Genomic DNA, 10,155 nt, shown 5'->3' with positions numbered 1-10,155 from the left:
GGGGAGGGGCCGCCGCGGAGAGGTGGTATTGGGGATACTGGGAGGTACTGGGGGGGCCTGCTCAGTGGTGGTGCTTAGGGCTGGGGAGCCTGGCCAGACAATAGCGGCCCTTTGTCCCGGCGAGGGCGGGGGGGTGGAGGAAATCCACCCCGGGGGGTGAGTGATGGTTGGGTGGGTTGCTGCTGTTTCTACCAACCTCCCCAAAAACAAAAGGGTTGTTCAGAAGCTAAAATGAATAGAGTGTTTTGGGATCTTTCACCATAGGATGGTCGTTACTTTGAATTTTTTTCCCCTTTTCTAAAAAGCACTCATCAAAGGGAGTTGGATTAATCTGGGTAGATGATGTGCTGCATGCACCATTTTAATTTTTTTTCAGTTGAGGAGCAGGGGACCAGATGGTCATTATGATGGATAATGGGATAGAGAGCTCTAAATCACAGGTTCAAATTTGCCTGGATCACTGGTAATCGAGAGTGTTCATCCGATGGGAGATCACTTCAAAGCCAAAACAAATTGACTCTGGTTCTGGTTGATCAGGTGTGCCTATCCCAGGGACCATCTACAGCCTTGGCTAGCAACTCTTAGAGCACAGACTTGTGCAGGGAAATATCTCGGTTGGTTGTGGAGGACCCAATTTGATGTCTGCCCATTAGAGCGGGATGATCTTGCAGCAATACCTGAACTGGTCCATGAGAGACAGGGCTGGGCCCAAGGCACTCAGCAAGTACTTAAAACACATCACCTTTGTTTTAATGTGGCAACCCCTATCCCCTAATGACCTGTGTCTGGACTTGGATGGGGAAACACCTTTATTTATTTATTTCCCCCCCCCCCCCCCCCCACCATTTCCTCTGGTGTAACAAGAGTTGTGTTTCCCTCTTCCCTATTCCCATTTGAATTTGCTTTCAAGAGTTATTTTGGGAGCTGGCTTTGTTTTTTAACTTATTTTTTCACTCTGGGACTTCAGACTTTGAATTTGCTGCTGTGATATCTCTGCTACAGTTGCTTGTAACCCTAGTGTGTGTCAGTAGGTTCTTGCTTGCAGTAGGCTGCTCTGTTGCTGTTGTTCAAATTCTTACACCAGCATCTACTGAGATGGTTGGATATTGTGGTCAGATTAATACCTATCATTAAAGCAATTAATCCAAATTTCCTAGAACCTGGAGAAACGCAGGCATTGGTTGTTGCATTTGCCCGCAGCCAGGTGTGGGAGCAGGCTGCGGCTCGTGTCAAGGCATGGCTTTTGTCTTGCATTATTTGAGTGTTACCATTGCAATTGTGCCGTTCCCTTTCTCCAAGCCAGTCCGCTCCCTGCCAAGCAAAAACAAAGTGCTCACGGGAAGCCAGGCAATACCTCATGTCACAGGTTTTGTGCAATTTTCAGCCATTTCAACAACTCAGCTACCAGCTATGAAGACAGCCCGGAGCATTAATTGTATTAATGCCCTCTATCAGTTTCTAGGATGTTCTGCCCTTAAACACATGGGAGCTGATGGTTGGGAGATTCGTGTTAACCAGAGTTTGCTTCCTTCAGTGCATTTTGGTCCTCTCACTGCCTAAATTTTACAGGCACTACAAACACCTGTCACTTAAGCAGCAACAAACCTCAGGTCCTAGTATGGCCCTTGAATTGAGTTTATAGGATTTTAATTTTTTTAATACCTTCTTTGCTTAATAAGAGCTTTTTTGTGGTTGTTTCTAAATCTTCTCATGAAATTAAAAGCAGCTGTGTTGAGTGTGATGCTCTGTTCTAAACCTGAAGCTCATACTTGTATCTGCCTTGCTTATTTGAACCCTTTATGCTCACAAATGCCTAATTTTTATCAGTTCGTTGCAAAGGCATTTTTCTTCGCCAAGTATGAAATTATAAAACCTTGAAGAACCATATCCACCCCTCAGGTGTGCTTGTCATTTCTAGTAATGTAGTAATTGAAGCTGCTCACAAACTGTGGGATGTGACTTTTCTGTAATGCAACGTTAAGACAGATAGTTATAGGGTGGGAATTAGGGTGCAGTGTAAGAGAAAGGCAGGAAAATAAGGTGGCTGGGATTTGGGATTTTTTTTGAATAATTTTAAATAATGGTTTCACATGTGGCAGAACAGCTGCTGCCTGAGTTACCAAAAGGGCTATTTGCAGAGTTAAACTGTCCTGGGATGCAATTTGGGACACTGGGTGCAGCAGCCTGGTTTCTCTGTTATTGCTGGGTGCAGTTAAATAGCATCTTTGGTGAAATTAAATAGTTGGAGAATCAAACTACCACCTTCTTCTCTTCTCTCCCCATGTATTACATTTCTTCCACACCAGGGTAGTGTGCTTTTGGCATAGAAAAAATGGCCTTTGCATCTGAAAATGTGTGGTTAGAAGCAATTACAGAATTCAGATGGGTGAGGGTTTGTGCTGAAGGCAAAGTGCTGGCAATTTTGGGGCACATTGCTGCTGGTTTAGCTAGTGTGCCTGTATCTGCTATTGCTGCAATGCCACTAACTCTGGAGTTGAGAAAATGGGCCCCTGTTGAGTTTTTCTATTTTTTTTTTAACTAATTCAGAGTATTAGATCTTAAAGTATCATCTCTTAATGTGGGCTTGCAATCTCATAAAGAGCTTCTTGCAATGAAAATAATCGACGGTTATGGCTTTGCTGTAACTTCTGGGTACTTATGATTATTGGCTTAATATTTTTGGGCTGGTATTGCTTACTGTCAAATGAAAGAAGAAAGAAAAGCCAGGAATGAAGAACACAGTGGATGTTGGGGGGGGATGCTGTTGGAAAGCAGGATTTGGTCATTGCTTGGGTTGAGCTCAAAGGAGCCAAGAGCAGAAACGTTATTTGGGGCAGGGCAGCCCTATCAGCCACTGCTGATATCCAGTGCTCCTTGTCTTCGATGGCCTTAAACCCTGCCAGACTGCAGCTATGCAGAATGAAATATCGGTTGTGCATGGTGTAAACCTCAGATTTAAGTCTCACCATGTGATCTCTTCATACCAGGTTGCGTTTAAGTTCTGCAAGGCCTCAGGTGGGCATTAAAGCTCTCTGTAACTTTACACATGCTCTTGGTTGTTGCATGCTCAGCTCTTGATGTAATATTTTAAACAACGCCTATAGAATATGCTGGATGCCTTATGAAAACATGATTATAGTGCAAAGCTCCAATGGGACCTATATATTCCTCCAGATCATGTGCTAGATTTGGGTTGAAAGCCTGAGGATTGAGGGAAGGGGAGATAAGGGGAGACTGGAGCTGAAGCTGGCAGATGCAAAACACTGCAAGCTGGAAAAACAAATTCCAAGATGAGCATCAGTATAGGGCTCCTTTTGTCTCTTTGTTTTTTGAAGTTGCTGAAAGTGCTCACCAGATGAGAAGCAGGCAGTGAAGAGGCAATTTATTGAGGTTTTTGCTCTGGCATTCAAGAATGCTTTCTTAGTAGCTGGCTGAGTATTGAAAGAAGTTCTAGGAAATAAAAGTAACAGCAAGGATACATGCTTACAAAAGGAAGAAACCCTCTTTCTGTGCTCTTCTGTGGTGTTTATAAACTATTTTATCTAGAAAATAGCTTTTAAACACTCAGGAGATAGACTTGCTGGTGCTACGCACTTCCTCAGGCGGAGTAACCACAGCAAAATACCAGTTTTAAACAAATTGCAAGTGTTGAAGTTGAGATTTCGGGAAGCATTTCACGCTCGCAAACACGATCTCTTGTGCTCTGGTGATTCCTTTTCACTGAGTCAGAAGAGAGACATCTCCATGTCGCTGGCATGGGGACAGGGCCCGGCGCTGACAATGTTGTCTTGTGTTCCCTTCTCGCCTCGTTTTCAAGCGGGAAGGTTCGGTTTAATAACCCTTTTGTTCGCTTGGTGTTTTTTTGGACACTTGAATGGTTCGGTGTTGGCAGTAGTGCTTTTCTTGTCTCCTTTTTATTTTTTCCCCATTGTTTTGACAGGGAGGAGAAGCAGAGAGGATGTCAATCAACTTTAAAGACTGATTTCATGGTTTGTGGTAGCAGTTTGGTGCTCCAGCCTCACATGTGTTTTGTTCCCTGTAGTACAAGCTTCATAAGGAAAAATATATAAATATAACAAAGGAAGCAAATTTAGCACAGTACTGGGGGTAACTTTCTCCTCCCCCCTCCAACATCATTACTCTCATGAAAAAGGAAGCAAAACCCTCTCTTTGTGGAAATGCTCCATATAACTTAGTAACTTCTTTAGTTAGTGTTTCTCAGGCAAAAGCAGAAATATCTCAATTCACAGAATCTTAGGAGTTGGGAAGGACCTCAAAAGATCATCTAGTCCAACCCCCCTGGCAGAGCAATTCAGAATTCCATGAAGTTTACATTTCAGCAGTCTCTAATGGACCTTCAAACAAAAAGCCTTGGGCTCGTATAATATCAGTTCTGGTATTTTATCATGGAAAAGCACTAAAAGAGGTTCTTGAGCTTCTCTACCCCGCAGTGTGCTGTGTGTAGGCTCTGAGTGCTTCCCAGGGGAGGTCAGGGACCCTGTCCCAGCCCACACACAGAAAACAGGCACAGAAAGGGACCGTGACTCTTGTGGGAGGGGGAAAACAGCTTTCCTCATAGCTGGTGCAGTACTCGAGGAGGGAAGCAGTGCTGCCTGGACGTGTATTGCCCAACTGCAGCAGAAATGCACAGAAATCTCCCTGTGCCAGCGATTCCTTAAGGTGGGAACCCATATCTATTCCTTTTCAAAACATTTCCCTTAGGAGCTTCTTAGTTCCTCCTATCTCCTCTTCTTCCTCCCAGTGACTATAGTATGTGAACCTTTTGTAAGCTTGTAAGGGCTTTATTTTCCCAGCCTAACTTCATCTGAGAAGGACGCTCAGAGCTTTTCGGGACATTGGGTGACCCTTCTGTTGGAGGTAAAGCTGCCAACAAGTTCTTGGGCAGGTAGTAAAGCAATTTTTGAGTATATAATATTGCTCTACTATAAATATATTGCTAATACATAACTCTGGCTTTACTCCTGTGTTAGAGCTGGCTGTGTTTTGGGGGAGTTTCACCCCTGGGGATTTTGGCTTTCTCCTGCTGCTCAGGAACCGCTGGGTTTTGCCTGGAGCAGTCTCGTTGTTCACACACACATTGCAAAATAGCCAACCTGGGTGGTTTTTGGGGTGAGCGATAAGACTGGTTTATAATCTCCTGTGAGTCGTGATCTGATGAGCCCTTATTGTGCATTAGGCTCCTCAACTCATAGTGCATCTCTTGCTTCCCTGTGCCCTCAGGGAGTTCAAACATCTTTATGGAGTTCAAACATCTTTACAGCCTGGTCTTAAACTTCCCTTTGGCCATGCTGAACTAATTCCCGTGGGATTTAACCTCTTTTCTTGGGGATTACACTTGCTAAAGCAGCCTTCTGCTTGCGTGCCTCCACCCTGTGTTTTAAAGCATGGAGACAAGTGAAATCTGGGTTTAGGGTCTCAGCAATGGTGTTATCAAATGGTAGGAACCTGTTTTGCTGCTGTCATGCTGCAGTTCTACTCTGCATGTGTTTTGCTGTTTGTTTTTACAGAATAATGCTTTAATTTTAAGATATCTGTGTTCAGCCTTGTAGGGAGTCCAACTCTACCAGGAATCTGGGGCAGTGGTGGAGGAGGGGACAGATGAGACTGGGAAGAAGGGAGGAAAAAAAAAGGGCAGGGAAAAAAAAATCAGTGTTCAGGGTCTGTGTGAGTCTGAGGAAGTTCCCAAGTAATTTCTGCAGGTAGAAGCACCCTTCTTTCCTGCAAATGCCCCTTTATTGCTGCCTCCACTGCTGCTGATTCCTCCACAGCCCCTTTGCAAACCACCACGTGGTGCCTATTAAAAAGCTGGTGTAATTATCACACCTGAGCTATGTCTGACCTAAGAAAGGATGTAAATGCATATAATAGCACAGATGTTTTGGAGGCTTTGCTGAAATGTGCTAAAGCTCAGCTGTCCAAAAGAGAGCTGTGTGCTAGAAGGAATGGCTTGGGGAGGATTTGGCTTCAGGGCGCTGAGTTGTGCTCTTAAAAACATATTTGGCAAACGAAGCACTCGGATCTCAATGCTATCGATTGGATGCAGAGGAGCCACCTGCCCAGAGATTTTAATTTAGAAATATCCTTGAAACAGAAGTTTTAAACTCTTCCAGTAATGTCTACAGATGGAGTTGCAGTCCCTTGAAAGGCCAAGATAAACCCAGCATGGGGAATGGCAGGAGCTGGGGATGCTCTGCCTGGGTCAGTTTGGTCCCTTTTTGGCATGCATATACCTCTCCATACATTATCTACCTATATGAGGATGCTCTAATAATGTTTTGGCAGGGATACCTGGACCAGGGCTGCTGCTCCTCTCCTTCGTGTGCCGTGTGGGCTCTCAGAAGCCTGTAGAAATGATGATGATGATGGGGCTGAGGCAGCCTGGCTTTACATCCCTAAATGCTGGGGTGAAATCGCGTCCTGCATTACCCAGGCTTTGGGAGAGCTGCGTGTGGGAGGAACGTGAGCTGGGGGCAGGCGGCAGCACAAATAATATCATTTTTTTGCTGAGTGTTCCTCTAAAAACAATTCAGGCTTTGTTGCTGAAGCCACAAAAGAGCGGCTCAAATTCTTTCAGTTCAGGGAATGCAGAAAGGACCCTTTCTGCCCTTTTTCTGTCCAGGGCAGCCTCCACTGCATCCTTTGCTCCCCTTGCATGCTGTGCCCTGGTAATGGTCTGGGGGGGTAAGACAAGCAAACACCCTCCTCACCCCAGAAATACTTTGTGAGGAGGGAGAATGCTGTGGCAAGCGGCCGAAAACTTCCAGAAATGTGGAATTTGGGGCATGTATGCAGTAGCTAACATGTTTTTTTTCTCATCATAGCATCATGCTCTCACGGTACCATAGAAAGAGAATACAGAGGAGCATTTAATACTCCCAAAGTAACCTCTTTTTTGGTGGGAGATGAAGGCTTTAATGCTTTTCTAGGAAGGCTTAGCTCTTTGCTTGCTCCGTCTCTGAAGAAAGCCCAGGCAGTCGCTCTCTGAGCCAAAAAAAATTAATAGTTTGACATTGAGGATACCATTACATATGGGCTGGGCAGACTGAGGTAAACCAGCTTCCTTTCCTATGGTTTCACATCTGCTTTTTGTCTGCTCTTTGCAGGCAGAAAGGCTCTGTTGACTCTCGCTAAGTAATCTATGGAGCACAGTGCTTCGTTGCCCCATCTTCAATTTTGAGATGTCTTGCTTTCACCTCCCCACTCACTCTCAGGCTAAGTATTGCTTCATCAGCATAAATATCCAGACTGACGCAGTCTTAAATGCCTTTTAAATGCCGGCTCATTTCCCCCCTAATTCTCAGGGGAGCTGAAATTCATACCCTGTGGTTTATAGGGTTTGTGGGTTGGTTGAGGGGGGCTGGTCCTCAGGGACCCTCCCCAAGACCAATGATGGCCATAATGTGCAGGGAAAGCTTCCAAACCTGGCATTTCTCGCTTGTCCCAACTGGTGAGCGTCTCCATTGGGTGGTGGTAGCGTGATACCCCCTTCACGGTGAAAGCCCTCTGGCTGTAGGTGATGGGGGCTGGTGTCTCCACAATGCAGGGTCACACCTGCTTTCTTCACCCATTCCTGGCTGCTAAACCTTTAAAACAGGGGGGTTTGGGAGTCTGCTTTTGGCACTGGGCACAAACACTACTTGTGCGCATCCTTTTCCTGAAACTCCGTAAAATTTGCAGAAAAGCAAGGAGAGAGCTTCAGTGCTTTAATTAAGATTTCTATGCTCTCCAGCTTCCCAGCCTGGGGTTGTCAGCAGAGGCTCCTTTGGCTGTCATCTGTCCAGAGAGATCCCACATTTGGCTGCTGCTGAGAGAGGACTGCGAGAGGAACGCTACGATATGACATATTTCAGTTTTGTAAAGAGGTTGTTGCTTTATTTGGTGATTGCTGGAGGTTTATTCATAACGCAGAGTAGTCTTTCCTCAGAGCTGGTGTTAACTCAGAGCAAGTGCCTTCAGCCAGAAGAAATACAGACTTCTCCTTGTCAATGAAATGCATGAAGTTGTCTCTTTTTCGTGCTGCTCCATTGACTTGAAGCACTTCAGTGAGGAGGTCATCACTGCTATTTGAGTTATTCGAGAAGAGCCATCCCATGCATCTCGGGAATGGATGTGTGGCAGTAAAACTGCCCGATCAAAAGTTCCTTTATTAGGAAATGAAAAGGCTGCAGTAAGCAAGTGATCCCCTTGAAACCTGTGCTCCAAATACAGGTCAGAAGTGTGTCTCTGAAGCACACCAAGCCTTCCAGGGAATATCCAATAACTGGGTTAATAAAGAGTCCTTGCCGTGTAAGGAACAAGATATATCTTGTACATAGAGACTAAGTCTCCATAATGAGACTTCTAGACAGCAACTCCAACCCATGGTCAACCTTACCTGAGCTGCTATGTGATAATGTGGCAAAAATTGGGACCTGAGCCATGTGGCTGGCTCCTGGGTTACTCGCAGCAAATTCTATCTATGCAGACAAGCTTTGTGATGTCCTGTTTTTGCTATAGCAGAAGAGGTTTTTGGAGCTTGTGTGGGGTCTGTGAGTGCTAATTCTGGCTTTGGCTGTGGCATAGGCATAGGCAAATACGTGCACGGGATGCGGTTCCTGGTGGGATAGAGGGGGTGCCACATGCCTCAGGCACTTCATTTTAATACAAAATGTGCCTTTTGCCTTTGTGTTAAGGGAGAGAACTATTTATCTCTTCAACATTTAGCACCCAGCTCTGGCAGGAAGACCTTTTGGAGCAGGGAAATGCCATTAACTCAATATCCTTGAACAAGTCAGTGGTGATCACCTTATCTTCATGCTCAAACCTGACCCTCCTTGCTATTGCTCTGAGAGGGAGCAACGAGGGGCTCATCCTTTTGGGCACATCCCTTTGGGCTCAACAAGTGTCTTTGGTCTTTCTTCCACCACAGAAGAGACCATAGCCTCTACAGGTTGGCCAATGTGCTTGAGGGAAAATTCGGCTGCTCTTTTCTCAGGACTTGTATGTTCAGGAAAAGCAAAGCCATGAAGACGGCTGTCTCTGAGCATGGTTTTGGGACGTGCAATGGCAGGGGTAGGTGATGCCCAGCGCGGTGGCTGATTTCCACAGGAGATTTGTGGCATGTGGGGCTTGGCCCTCCCTGTCCTGGTGCCCCATTCCAGTGGCTGTCACACGTGGCCCAAGGACAATCTTCATTTACAAGAGGGACTTTGCACAGAAATGCTTTATTCAGCAAAGAATGCAGAGGCAGGCTACCTTTTCTTAATCACCTTTTTTTGCTGTTCTTGTGGGTTTCTGTGTATATTGCCAGGTTTGTGTGTTAAAGCATTAACCCTTTCTCCTCCTTTAGACATATTTATGCTTTGCAGGAGTTGCCGCCTAGCAGAGGAGCCATTGAATTATTTTTTTGTGGAGCCTCTCTCATTCCCAGTAACTGCAGAAAGCTGTCTTTGCCAGCACCAAGGATGCTGCTCTCGTCCAGTGACCAAAAGATACCCGAGCAAGTCACTGCACCTAAGTAATACTTGCCTCACATTAAGTCTTAAATACCAGTTTTTTGCTCTTGGTTTAAGTAGCACGAGCTTGCATTTCTTCATTAGCCATCCTTTCTGTCTCTGTTTTAGTGTACATCATAAACTTGGAATTAATTGCTCCTGCTGCTTTTAGAAATATAGGGAAATTTTCATTGCCTCTGTTTCTCCTCCTTTCTTTCTCTCCCCGCCCCCCAGGGTTGATTTCTAAAGATTCGAGGTTTTCCAGACTCCTGAAGCCTTTCTGTTGCTCTTCTACAGCATTTCCAACAATAAAATCTGTCCGGTACCATTGGTCCTCTGATCTCTTTGCCCCCTTCCCTTGTTCCAAGTTACCCCTTTTCTGCCTTCCTTTCTTTTAAAAGCTGACCTGTGGCACTGAAAGCACCTTTCAAACATTGCCGCCTCCTTCCACCACGGCTCTCCTAGCACAAATACGAAAGCAAAGTTTTTGAAGAGAGATCAAACACCGACTCCCTACTTGGAAGCCAATGAGCTACTTTGATTTCTTTCTTTCTTTCTTTTTGTTACACTTGATGTATACACTTGCGAATGGCTTGGCAAAACAAATATTCCTGTGTCTTGAGAAGGCATCTTCTGTTTGAATAATACACATAATACTCTC

Source organism: Mesitornis unicolor, unplaced genomic scaffold (genome assembly GCF_000695765.1).
Source record: "Mesitornis unicolor isolate BGI_N332 unplaced genomic scaffold, ASM69576v1 scaffold51877, whole genome shotgun sequence".
Lineage (NCBI taxonomy): Eukaryota > Metazoa > Chordata > Aves > Mesitornithiformes > Mesitornithidae > Mesitornis > Mesitornis unicolor.
This window is presented reverse-complemented; position numbering follows the sequence as displayed.